The 12,427-nt window shown below is 40.8% G+C and overlaps 1 protein-coding gene across 1 annotated transcript in view; it reads right to left on the reverse strand.

Annotated features, from left to right (window-relative positions):
- Positions 1-6,194, reverse strand: part of LOC139739075 (cold shock domain-containing protein E1-like) — a 49,967-nt gene extending 43,773 nt beyond the window's left edge. The window contains exon 1 of the mRNA XM_071649688.1: positions 6,089-6,194. The gene's annotated coding sequence lies outside the window, so the exon portion shown is untranslated. The remainder of the gene's footprint in view (positions 1-6,088) is intronic.
- Positions 6,195-12,427: the final 6,233 nt, after the last annotated feature.

The following is a 12,427-nucleotide window of genomic DNA, read 5'->3' on the forward strand; positions in this document are numbered from 1 at the left end:
AGCAAGGCCCTTCAGGCAGTCAGCTAATCAGTCACACAATACTTTCGTCCAGAATTATTGCTGCTGTCACCATGGATGTTTCATCACCATCTCAACATCATTCAATTCTGACTCACACACACACACACACACACACAAACACACACACATGCTTACACACATATTTCAGCCCACTCTTGGGTAAATTCAGGAGGTTCCACTTGGCAAATTTCCTAGCTAAATTTGCATTTCCCTTATCCAGTTTTTGTCTTGGGACTCATTCTGTAAAGTGCGCAGACTGTGTATGGGAAACAGAGCTCCATCTGGAAAGATTTATGGTCCACTGAGATGGCATTTCAAGGAATAATTTCCTTTTAGAAAATGAAAAACAGTTTTAATATGTATGTCTGGAACAAAATGCAGTGGCAGATCCAGAGGGGGGCGCAACGGGCATGCGCAACCTCTTTATATTTTTTTTAAACAAAATATATATGAAAAGAAAAAAATAATTTTGTGAAGGTACCTCCCCTTTACGGAATTCCTGGATCTGCCCCTGAATGGTGTACAATCTATGTAATGAAAATACTACGCAAATGGTATTTTGTAATGAATCTAGCAATCATACCATGGAGCTACTAACAGTTAGTAGCTCCATGATCATACCAAAATGCATGTAGCAAATTGCTATGCAATACCAGGAAGGAAAATGATTCCCCTCATTTTAAAAAATTCGGAACTTGTGGTCATGGGCAATCTCTCTGAAATAAATCTAAAAGTACAAAGTGTAGTATTGAAGTACAGCATTCAAGCATCTTCCATTTTAAGTCTCTGCTGATCACTGCAGCACATTGTTATTTTAAATCAGAGAATTACCATGAGGACATCTACAGCTGTACAAGTTAATGCACATTATTGCATCAAGTTTCAAACTCAGCCACTCACATAATTATGATAGGTATGGCAGAACAACACTGAACATGCAACTTTGAATTTACAATTGTTTATTAAAAGGTTCATCTTTTACAAGCAATAAAACTGACATTTACACTGAAAAAGGAAGGATGTTTAAATGCCATGAAGGATAAATTATTCTTCAAAGTAATACCCACACAATACTTGTTTTTCTATTCTGATCTGCTCTAGCCCTGCTCTGCTAAGATTTTTGCCAATAAATGTCAAACATAAAGGCACATCTTGCTGCCATTGTTGGGTACTGCCACAAAACCACTCTTACACTTGTCCTTGGCAAACAAACCTCACTACCAGACAAATCAAATTGATAAGAACTTTCCTGTACAAAGTACAATGTATGAGACCCTTTAAAGGACAAGTTCACCTTCATAAACATAAGGATTGAGAGAATGTAGCAATATTAGTAGAACACATCATTGAAAGTTTGAGGAAAATCAGACAATCCGTTCAAAAGTTATGAATTTTTAAAGTTTTTGTGCAGTACCCGCTGGATGAGAAGACTACTGCAGTGTATGAATAACTTAGATGTCACATGCGTACAACAATATAAGGAAAACATAAAGAGAATTTCACAAAATTCCATCTTTTGAAAAAAGTACACATTCCCCTGACTTGTTACCGACAAATGTTATGGGTAATATTATTCCCCCTGCCTTTAGAAAGAGGCAAGTCAAGTGCTCTTTTATTATGCGAAAAAAGTGAAAATATGTTGAATTTTCTTTTACATTTTCTTTATACTGTTGTACGCATATGACTCACAAGCTGTAGTAGTCTCCTCATCCAGCGGTTCCAACACAAAAATTTAAAAAATTCATAACTTTTGCATCGATTGTCTAATCTTCCTCAAACTTTCACTGATGTGTTCTACTAATATTGTTGCATTTTCTCAATCCTTATGTTTATGAAGGTGAACTTGTCCTTTAATACCCCAGGGCTGCACACTAAATCATTTCTTCTACTGGTCCAACCAGTCCATTGGACCAGTAGATACCCAGTTTTTCCATTTTTTACTAGTGAATTCCTGAAAAAGTTACTGGTCTGACAGTGCTTTTTACTGGTCAAGGACTGTTGGACCAGTGCCAGTGTGCAGCGTAGCTTACACTATTGGCAATGGGGCAAGTAAAGCCCGCCGCACACTACACGATTTTGCCCCGATTCACCGGTCTTAAGACCTTAAGACTAGAAGTGTGACGTCACAGTCTTGCCATTTTCTAGTCGTACGACTGGGTCTTAGCGCCAGTCGTAGAGATTTGACATGTTGAATTTCTACGACCAGTCGTGAGCTTTCAGCCATTTACAATGCAGCAAAATGCAAGCGCACGCAGTGCGCACTGCGCGCGCTTTACAGTCGTAAGCCTACTCGGTCGTATAGTGTGCGGTGTCCGGTCGTACGACTGGTCTTGAGACCCAGCTTGGCTTAAGACTTTAAGACCAGTCGGATCGTGTAGTGTGCGGTGGCCTTAAGACAAATATTTTTTGTCATGCTCTGCATTAAAGGCACATGGTCCCGGTGGTTTAGTCAAAATGCGTACGCGGGCGCACGGCGCAAGTTTCCTATAGAGACCTACGCTACCGACTCCTCTTCAGCGCTTACGCTGTGACCCATTTCCCCCGAGTCCGAAGAAGTCCGATCCACTGAAGTCAGTGGTCCGATCACAGTTCGGCTCATGATTCGGTGAACACGGGGGATGACAGCTTTAGCAAACTTCTTTTGTGATGTCATAATAAGAAGCACATATGCACGCACCCTGGCATTACTACAGACTGCGTGATGCGCAGAGAAGACAACGAAGGCAACGTTATTTGCAACACCTACGCGCTTTACTCTTGATGACAGCTCAACTTTGGCAATCTTCGTATCAATGCTAACGGTGATCGGCAGTATCTTCAACAGCGCCCTCTACACTAATGGGACTATGCACCGTTAATGCAGACACTCTATTTTATGAGCCAGCTTGGAGTAACATTCTGCACATGAGCAGATAAAAGTCATTTGTGAAAAACTTGAGACACAGTGTTGTATCAAATTAATTGACCAATGTCATAGACAGCAGCTGAACAGTTTCTTTACAGTGCAGTGAAAGGACATGGTTTTCTAAACATTCAAGGATGCTTGTTAAAGTACTATAAAAGCAAGTTGGATTACCCAGGAGGTGTATCTACAGTAGCGGTGTGACTTTTGTTTCAATGCTATAGGCCCAATATATTGTAATTGATGTAATCAAATATGAAACATCATGTACACTGCAGCAACCACAATAGGGTAAACTCTGAGATTGTAGTAATTCCAGCCACGATTTTTGGCTTATATTTCACATTTTTGTCATTATCTCAACTATAATTTATTATTTCAGCATTATTTCACACATTTCCTAGATGCATTTGACTGAATACATTTCAGAGCAAAAATTGACAGTTCTGCAGTCATGCAAGAACTGAATGTTTTTGCATTTAATGTCCTGTCATAGGGACAGTGTTTTGCCCTTACCAGAGGGAATGGTATGATTGCATGTAGACTCGGTTTTAAGATCAGGATCTTTAAGAATTGCCAGTGTGACCACAACCTTCCCATGAAACTTCCCAGGCCACTCAAACTAGGCATATTTGAACGTTCACAACTGAAACTTTGCAAAGCTTGTCACGTGATCAGTCCACTACCTGTTGCAGCATTGATCGATGGTCATCGGGTGGCGCCTCAATGGGATGCACCTGCATGTATTGTTACAGTTTGTATGTCACAAGACATTAGCTGTCAAATTGCGTATGGTTGGACCTACTACTCATCGACCGCTTTTGACTAAATAACTTGTGTGGTCCGAATGGACTATTAGCAGCTCGCACAGGCGCATGCAGATGACGGCTAACGGCGGCCAATCACAGTGGCGTCAGCTTGGTGCAGGTAAACTCGTAAACTCGTGAAAGTGACGGCCAATGGTAGCTAATCACACGACAGGGGCATAGTACAGTCTAACACGTAACTGCATAAGGGTGGCCGCTAAGCATGGCTGATCACGGCTAGTGTACAATTGTATAGGTGTGTATGCCAAGCTTTTAGGGGCGGCGCTAGGCATGCGCATTGGGGCTGTGGATGCCTGTGCCCGGCTGGGCGCAGACTATCAACGCAGACTGTCTCAATGCTTTATCCTGTCTGGAGAGGTCTCGTCTCTACCAGGTACTGGATCTGAAGCCACAAGGCCTCTCTGCTTCGACTCTGCCACCACTGCTACAGCTCTGGGGGAAAGGTTTGCCATTCTCTCCAGCTCTCCGGCTCAGTTACAATCCTGTTCGTATATTCTTCGTTCCTGTGCTCTGTTTGTGTCATCTTCTTTGTTCCTGTTCTGTTCTACCTGCGTTCTTGTTCTTCCATCCAGCTCAATTTTGTCGATGTCAGATTATACCCAGTTCGCCCGTGACAGGTGAGTTTCATACCCATAATATGTGTTTTGACCACATTGGCGCTGCAAGCATGGTTCGAACCTGGGTGGGAATTTTTTCTAAGTAAGCATCTTAGTAAAAATTCCTCAGTTTCACCTTAATTTCATTTCATTTATGGCAGAAAATAACAGATTCATATCACAGGCTCAGATTACTGATTATATACGCAATTCTCGGGGACAAAAGGAAGTAACATTTTTAACTGTGCGCCGGTGCAAGCTCATCGTTTTATTCAAATCAACTGCCCATTGAAATCTCATAAATAGCTAAGACCTGTTAACATCAATTACTAATGAGGATTTTCTTCACTTCCTTTTCCTTCTGTTTCCTGAGGTTATTCACTTGTACCATCCTCATTTCTCTTGATTTGTATTTATGCTAAAATATTTCAGCATATTGCACCCCGTCCCACGGGTACAATCTGTACGTCTGATTTTATAAGCAAAAAGGCCATTGTGTGAAGCTGGTCCATCTAAAATAGTAAAAATAAGGTGGTCTATGAGTAGTAAACTTAACAATATAGGCCTACTCTTTTTCTTTCTTCTTCTTCTTCTCCTTCTTCTTCCTGTACTGTGCAGAACCTCCTGAGAGTATACTTGCACACTTGGTGGGCTCTTCCACATGACAGACATCAGTTGTTGTGTAAAGTGTCACTTTGTTCTATTTCTTTTCTTTACGTCTCCCTGTAAAGTTGTAAAGCTGTTAAGTTAGTTGTAAACCAAATATGGTTAGTCTTCGGACTCTTATTTGGTGTTTTTTAATAAAACCGAAATTGAAATCATGAGACTCCAGGCATAAAAATGCACAAAAAATATATACATGTTTCTAAAAAGTTTTTGTACAAGTTAAAATCCTTCTGCGCTGCCCTGGGTGGTTAGTTGAAGTTGACATCTTTGAATGTCAAGTGATGTCAAGTTGACTACGTCTTGAGGCAGGTGGTTCCACAGGCGGATGGTGTCTGGGAAGAAAGTCCCTCTTACTAGTGCGCATGCACACAAGTAGTAGTAAGTACGTAGTTACCCCCCCCCCCCCCTACTACCTAGTGTAGTGACCCAAACGTCAAGAACTAGTAAGGATTGAGAAGTTTGGCTGCCAGTGACAGGTGTGGGTGGACGACCAAAAATCACAAAGACTTCGCAACTGTAAACATTTGAAATCCCAAAAGGCAAGGCCAAGGTGCAAGCCCAACAAGCTCAATAATGAATGAACAGGCACTGCCTCTGCACTGCACTGTCTGTCCTAGGACTCCTACGCTTACGTGTGTAAATTTACTGCACAAGTCAAAGACGAGTAAAATTAAAGTAGAATATCCAAGTCGGAGCAAGTATGACCAGGTAGAGTCTTTAACTAGAATGATGTGCCGGTGAATGAATATGAATCCAATCAGCCTTTCATCTGTTCTGGAAATTGTGTTAGATACATAGTAAAGCCTACGCAAATTTCGACGTTATTTGAGGAAAGACAATGAAAAATGCGACAGCAATGCAATCACAGTCAATGACAATGAATGAATGAATGAATTGAATCCATCGGCTCAGTCGACAATACAATTCAGTTTCAAACTCAAAATGCTGTTCATTTCACGCACATACAATCTCATGATCATTTCCAACACGTCTGCATCTTCCACATATAGCTAAGTTGGGTAATTGAGACAATAAATGACCTTAAATTCTGTCCAAAAGTGAAATTTCAGACTCACCTCAACACGGCACAGCAGCACGTCTGCCCTCCGCCATAGTTTGCGTGTGTGTGTGTGTGAGAAAATTGTTCATTCGCGCAGCGCAGAACGTACGCATGTTATGAAGTACGCATGTTATGAAGTACGCATACAAATACCACGCAGTCATCCTATCCAATGCATCAAGAGAAGCAGACAAGGCACGCGCACGCGTTCGAGTGCGTGCCGCTGGAGGTGGACCAGTGCGGACGGGTATAAAGAGGGGTGGGTGGGGGGGGGGGGGGGGGGGGGGGGTGGGGTGGGGAGGGGAAGGGGATAGACTTAATCAAAAAATATTACGAGATTTTGCTAAAACTGGAAAGCTATAGGCACCTATCACATACGGTACTGTCATAAATAAGAAACAGAAAAATTTCGAACAAATCACACTTCTTTCCGAAAAGTTCATCTGCTACCAATGATATTGGAATCAGATGGACAATATTGTGACATTGTGCGAATTGTTCTTATTATTATTATCTACCAAGATATAATTATCAATCAGGGAAGAAACATGCAGGAAACAAATACATGGCCAAGGTTTTATATTGATCAGCAAACAATTTATATTCTATATCTTTCATTTCACAGTGATATCAAGAAATTTGCGAGAAGAATGTTGGTCTGCCTGAAGGCCAACACATAAGAACAATTCAAATTCACATTAAATCTTCCCTCTCTCGTCAACATATCCGTTGTTTGCATGTTCGTTTGTGTTTGATATTAAAGAGGGCATGGTTTTGAACAAGTGCTAGGGTGTTTGCTTATGTATGGTTGTTAACAAATTAAATTTTGTGGCATCATTGGTCAATACACCTAATCATTACTGACTTGAAAAACTCTGACAGAATATAGGCTTACAGGCCCTATGAAAATCACAAAGAATTAATGCTAAACTACTCACAACTTGGTGAACAAAATAATCTCCAATCAACTGCAAACTGTGACATGGAAAATCACGCTCGCATCTCGCAAAACGTTTATATTACTGAACATTTGAAATTAGATTTCAGTTTCAGTACAGATGCTGGCCCAAATGTAAAGTAAAATGCAGGTACTTTTCTAAAAATGAAAGGCTATATTATGGTAAACTTAATGCAAAAGGAACACAGGGGCGTCACCAGATTTTTTTCAAGGGGGGTGCGTTTTGACAGTAAATGTAAACTGTGAGATTTTTTTTTTAAATTTGATTTATTGGCTCCTGTGTCATCATGTACATTTACACATACTCCATACATTGTACATGTGATTGTATACATACACGAATCTTTCGCTATGAAGGACTATACGGGGTACATTATGTGACGGTGTGAGATCCTCGGCGATGATCCATTCCGCTCCTTCAGTGCGGAGGGTGGGAGGGGGATACCCCTGCCGTTTGTAGCTATATTTTTTCGTTTTCGAAATCAAGGGGGGGGGGGGGTATGCACCGGGCACAACTGCTGGCGATTACTGGCAGCAACATCAGGAGAATGGCATAACGATTAGATCGTCTGTATCACTTCAGTCAATCAATTTTCCTTACAACGTTTTTGTTACCCCAAGTTTCCACAATTATGTTTTCTCAATTTACTTTGTTTTGATTATGCAACCTTATTCTATGTTACCAAAGAAAGTGAAATGTTTATGTTCTTTTCGAAAAATGAAATAAAGTTTGAATTGAATTGAATTGATTAAAATGCGAGCGAGCGGAGCGAGCGAGCGTGAAAATTTTGACATTTTACAGTCCAAAAACTGCCGTTTGTAGCAATGTTTTTTTCGCTTTGGAAATTAAGGGGTGGGGGCGGTGCGCCACTGATAGTCAAGGATGTCGGTTTATGTTCATGATTGGGGGAGGTATGACCAGCGAGGGGGCGTCGAAGTGACCAAGCGGGAGAAGGATGTCCAAAATCTGCACTTTAGAGCATCCCCTAATTGTTTGTGTTTGTGTGTGTGTGTGTGTTTTATACATGGAAAAGTTGGGAAATAGCCCAGGTCAAGTCAAATTATTGGCAATGCAAGGCATTTCAATATAGACTATAGTATGTAAAGCAACACTCAGTGATCTAGCTTTGATATAACGAAGTATAAGGTACAGAGGTGTACATTCTACATTGCAGCGACTCTTTGCCGTTCCAATGTTCTGAGTATACAGCTCCATCCTGCTTATCATTCAGAATGCCAACCAGGAATCACGCTGAATCACAATATTTTGTCGGCTCCGGGCTTTTGAACAATGTTTCACACTATTGACATGATTGATGCCTCTTTAATTATGGCTAAAAGAAATCTTAGAGAAAAAAAAAATAATTTCTTGCTCACCCTTTCATGTCAATTTCAAAAGCAGTTTACTAACCCTTGAATTACCATTTTGATATATTTTTTTTTTTACCAGCGGATGGGGGGGGGGGGGGCACGTGCCCCCCCCCCCCCAGTTACGCCACTGATTGGAGACCTATAATGGGGGATGGTGTGGGCGGGGTATCTCCCTCCCATGCGACGGAGCTTTTGCATTTTCTGAATTGATAATCCGTTGCACAATGAATGAAATATACCTATGACGTACACAGTATAACGGTCGATAGATAGTAAACACTACTGTATTAGTCTGAGAGCTGGCTGCTGGTCAATTTACCCCACCAAGCCCAAAAGGTTTGACCCCTCAGAGTTGCTGGGGCCACCCTCCTCATTGAAAAAATGCGCGTCAGCCTGGTCCCTGAGGGCGGGTTCGGCCCCCAGGGACCCCCCGAAAAGGCCCTCCGGCGGGTGTAATTTACCCCATGGAGCCCATGGACCAAACTTGGCCTAAATGAATGTCCTATGGGTGTACATAATCAAAAAATAAAAACTGACAAAATATCTGGTCGGGAAAGGGGTTGCCAGAGCACTTGTTTGGACGCACAAAACCTTGTTTTCGGTCAAGGAGTCTGCGCCAAGACTACACTGTCCCATATACCCTGTACTGTAGCGTCTCCCACCAGTCTCCAGTTAGTGCATGTAGTAGTCTTGGCGCAGACTCCTTTACACCCAACAAGGGTTGTGCCTGCAAATTACCCGTTTATACCCTGGGAACCAGGGTAGTTTGCATGCACAATTTGACCACACACACACACACACACACACACACACACACACACACACACACACACACACATGCTCACACATGCCTCTATGTAGTATATACCATAACACTAAACATGTTATTTAGGTGTCTTAATAATACAGCCATAATACCTTGCACATAATTAATGTCAGACATATAAGATGTTCATACCTTTTGAATGTTTTACATGGATACTATCAATACACCTTTAAGGAACACTGAAGAAATTTGAAATTTGTGTGAAGTTGTATTTTGTTTTACTGGTCACACAGCCTACTTTTTCTGTATGATGTATTCACCTTATGAGACACAAATAGAGCTTTTCAGAAAATGCTGAAATAAAACTTTTGTTATGAATAGACTTCAGTTTCAGACCAACCACAACAGCACTAAAGGCCAGTTGTATAACACATTTAAGTAAACATTTTCATCATCACTGCAGTGCATTAAACATACCTTTAATAAAGTTTATGTCAAAAAGTCGGATTTAGCTTGGATTACTTCTCTTTCTCCTGCTTGATATCCTCTTTTAAATACATGTACAAATAACAAGTCTCAATCCTCATATCCTCATATAAGATTCTTTTGAAAACCTCAAACTAATAACTTTTTGTGTTTTTGGCTAATAAAACCACCCTTTGATGTATAAAATAGGCAAGGGTTACAGCATCCATTAAAACATTCCTTTATTTGACTCTAATAGATTCCAAATCAGAATAAACTGCATAACATAACATTCAGCATGTTCAGGAAGGAGATTAATGGTTTTGGAAATGATATTGATCCATTTTCATACTCAGCAGTACATGACACCTCATAGTTTCGGACAAATATCTGCATAAGACTTATGAACACATTTATGGTGTTCTATATAAATTGTATACATGTATTGCTGAACTTCCTTGAAACATCAAATAACAAGCTTCACAATCGAATGCTAACTTTCTGTAATGAAAATAAAAGGCTGGGAGCATTTACTTTGATCTTGTGTTCTCTTTATATCTTCAGCACTTTTTTTTTTTTGGTCAAATTCTAATTTCTGGAGATACTTTTTATTCATAGTAGTCTAAGCCCCACACAAATGGTGTCACATACTGCAAACACTGCAATTGACCGTGACCAGTACACCGTGACTAAGCTGAAACATCAAATCATCAGCTAAATAGCTCTCTTTTTATATAGCATATAGGCTGAGAGTATCAACTTGGTCTTGTGGTCTCTTTATATCAGCATGTTTGTCAACTCCTTATTTCTGGAGATACTTCATCTTTAGTTCCCCAGCCCCACACAAACAAAACTCAACCTATGGTGTCACATACTGCAAACAGCGCACCATATATAGTATGATTGCCATTAACCCTGGACATACACATACAATGTTGAAACACAAAATTAACAGCTAAATGAAATGTTCGCTTAATCTCTTTTGTTTAACAATATTATGCACGTTGAGAGCATTTACATGTTGTGTTCTTGTGTTCTCTTTTATATCAGAATTTTTGTCAACTCCTCATTTATGAGATACTTTGTCTACCTCCCCTTCCTCCCCCCCCCAAAAAAAAGGTAATACTTTCAGGGTGTAATATACCATGTACAGTTACAATGTAGTTCATGTTTATGATTTAATTGCCATTCAAAACTGGCAATTACACATCAAGCCATCCATTGCACTCTATGGAAGACTAAAGCTTACATAATTTACATAATGTAGGCCTGATAAGCATTGCACATGCCTGTTACAGTCGCAGGCTATGATTCCTGAACTGAACAGTATTTGGCATGTTTGTTCATACAAACATCAAACATAATTTCATATTTTAGTCTATCATACAGTATGATGCATGATTTGAGGCATATATAACTGAAGTCTACTCATACATGCGTGTATATATATATATATATATATATATATATATATATATTTTCTTATAAGGTGGATACATAACAAAGAATAAGCAGGTTGTGTGGCCAGTAAAACACAATACAATTTCACACAAATTTCAAAATTTCCTCAGTGTACCTGCTTGAAGGTTCACTGATAGTATCAATGTAAAACTTCAAAAGGTGTGAACATCTTATAGGTCTGACATTAATTGTGTGCCAGGTATTATGGCTGTATTACTGAGAAACCTACACTTATGTTTAGTGTTATGGTATATACAATAGAGTAATGTGTGAACATTGTGTGTGTGTGTGTGTGTGTGCGCGTGTGTGTGCGTGTGTGCGTGTGTGTGTGTGTGTGTGTGTGTGTGTGTGTGTGTGTGTGTGTGTGTGTGTGTGGTCAAATTGTGCATGCAAACTCCCCTGGTTCCCAGGGTACAGCGGGTAGTTTGCAGGCACAAACCCTTGTTGGGCGTAAAGGAGTCTGCGCCAAGACTACTACATGCACTAACTGGAGACTGGTGGGAGACGCTACAGTACAGGACCTATGGGACAGTGTAGTCTTGGCGCAGACTCCTTGACCGAAAACAAGGTTTTATGCATCCAAACAAGTGGTCTGGCAACCCCTTTCCCGACCAGATATTTTGTCAGTTTTTATTTTTTAATTATGTACACCCATAGGACATTCATTTAGGCCAAGTTTGGTCCATGGGCTCCATGGGGTAAATTACACCCGCCGGAGGGCCTTTTCGGGGGGTCCCTGGGGGCCAAACCCGCCCTCGGGGACCAGGCTGACGCGCATTTTTTCAGTGAGGAGGGTGGCCCCAGCAACTATGAGGGGTCAAACTTTTTGGGCTTGATGGGGTAAATTGACCAGCAGCCAGCTCTCAGACTAATAGCATCAGTGCTGCCAAAGCCGGGGTGCGATTTTTTTTTTTTTTATTTTTTATTTTTTTTTCCTCCTGGTGCAAAATAAAAAAAAAGAACAGTTATCTAGCGTCCGGCGTTGAGGTCGCTCGCAGACTGAAGCGTTTTTTTTTTCTTTCTTTTTTTTAAGGTTCTGAAAGGGGTGCGTTCGCACCCAGCGCACCCCCCCCCCCCCCCCTGGTGACGCCCATGGGAACATTCCTATTAATCAAATAATGACACCGTGCTCTCTCCCCTCACCCGGAAAATCAAAATAATAGAATAGAACATACTACGTTATAGATCAATTACTTTATAGGGCAAACACTCCCTGCAGGGATCATCATAAATTATGTTTCGTTGCGAATTGTGTCTTCAAGGACTACTGGAAGGTGTTTGCTGCTTTGTTAACGCTCCTTTAAAGCGATCATATAGTTTTCGTTGAGACTTGG

Source organism: Diadema antillarum, unplaced genomic scaffold (genome assembly GCF_040938485.1).
Source record: "Diadema antillarum isolate AM-2024a unplaced genomic scaffold, OU_Dant_1.0 seq00000782_RagTag, whole genome shotgun sequence".
In the NCBI taxonomy this organism is placed as follows: domain Eukaryota; kingdom Metazoa; phylum Echinodermata; class Echinoidea; order Diadematoida; family Diadematidae; genus Diadema; species Diadema antillarum.